Consider the following 1,369-nt stretch of genomic DNA (forward strand, 5'->3'; position numbering starts at 1 on the left):
TCATTCTTTGTGGTAGTACCTTGGGCATTGTTGTCTTCAGATTCTGAATCAGCCTCATTTTCACTATTTTCAATATCTCCTCTCCTTTCTAGGTGCCATTGATTATATCTACAGTTATCCCATGTTGCAACTATTGATTCATCATTGTGGCCAATATCTGTGTGAATTTCATGAAAAGGCTTATAGAGAAACAATTCTGAAGAGCAAAAACCAATCCATTTTTCTGAGTGACGTGCAGGAATTGATTGAAATCTAGGAAATACTCTTACAATAGCAACGACTTTCCTTGGACTCCATTTGTTCTCTCCTCTTCTTTTTTGGTTATATATCCATGATTTTGCAGCATCAATAAGGCACACAGCTTCCAAAAATTGTGGCATGTTCCTATATGCATTGATGAAAGATATGGTATGTTCTTCATTGTCATCATTAGTATTTAAGTCTACGTGTTTGAATACTTCCCTTGAAACATTTAAGTTGACAAATGTTCTACCGCTTTGTACCAATGGAAGTTCTAGTAGCATGTGACTTGTTTCTTGGGCTCCAATATCCCTTTCTATTAGTGTTTCGGTAAGGAGCCTTCTATATGCTTTTGCTACTAAATCATCAGGATTTTCTACATTTGCTAACCGTAATAACATCTAATGATATGTTTCTGATCTTTTTTCAACTTTGGCTGCATACTTTGCAATATATTTAGTTACAACATATTTTGACATAACATGTTGCCAATCAATATTTTCTCTCCATAGTTGGAGTATGTATCAATTATATGAGTTAACTTTGTCATCATTTTTGAATGGCTCAAATTTCATTTCACAACTTTCTAAGTCTTTATAAATTCTAGAAGCTTCTAAATTTAGTGGCCATGGGGTATTATACCTATATGTCATTCACATATTTTATTAGTAAACAAAGTAATATATTCAAGATAGAAAATATTTACATTTGAAATGAATAAAATTGGTTAGGAAATATTTACCTGCAAACCAATTTCCCTTTTTTTTTGTGTAGACATGCACCCTCTCGACACATTGTGTGTCTTTGAACAGTATTCAAAATCTCATCATAGTCATCATGGAGAGAAGTTTCTGCCAGTTGTCTTGTATTTTTTAGACATGGGTGTAGATTGAAATTTTGATATACCTAGAATGTGGATTAAAAATTGTCAATCTCTATTTATACTTATTTTAAACTGTGTATAATATGAAAAGGGCTTGATTTGCTAATTTATTGTAATCGTACTTGTATGTTTCGGAGGTGTGTGTCTTGTCGAGGGTTACATGCATGAACTAAATTATGTAGATATGATTTAGCATAGTACAATTGATCTGGATTATTCCAATCAATATTATCCATATTTGGTGCT

The sequence above is a fragment of the Cryptomeria japonica genome, chromosome 4 (genome assembly GCF_030272615.1).
Source record: "Cryptomeria japonica chromosome 4, Sugi_1.0, whole genome shotgun sequence".
NCBI classification, from domain to species: Eukaryota; Viridiplantae; Streptophyta; class Pinopsida; order Cupressales; family Cupressaceae; genus Cryptomeria; species Cryptomeria japonica.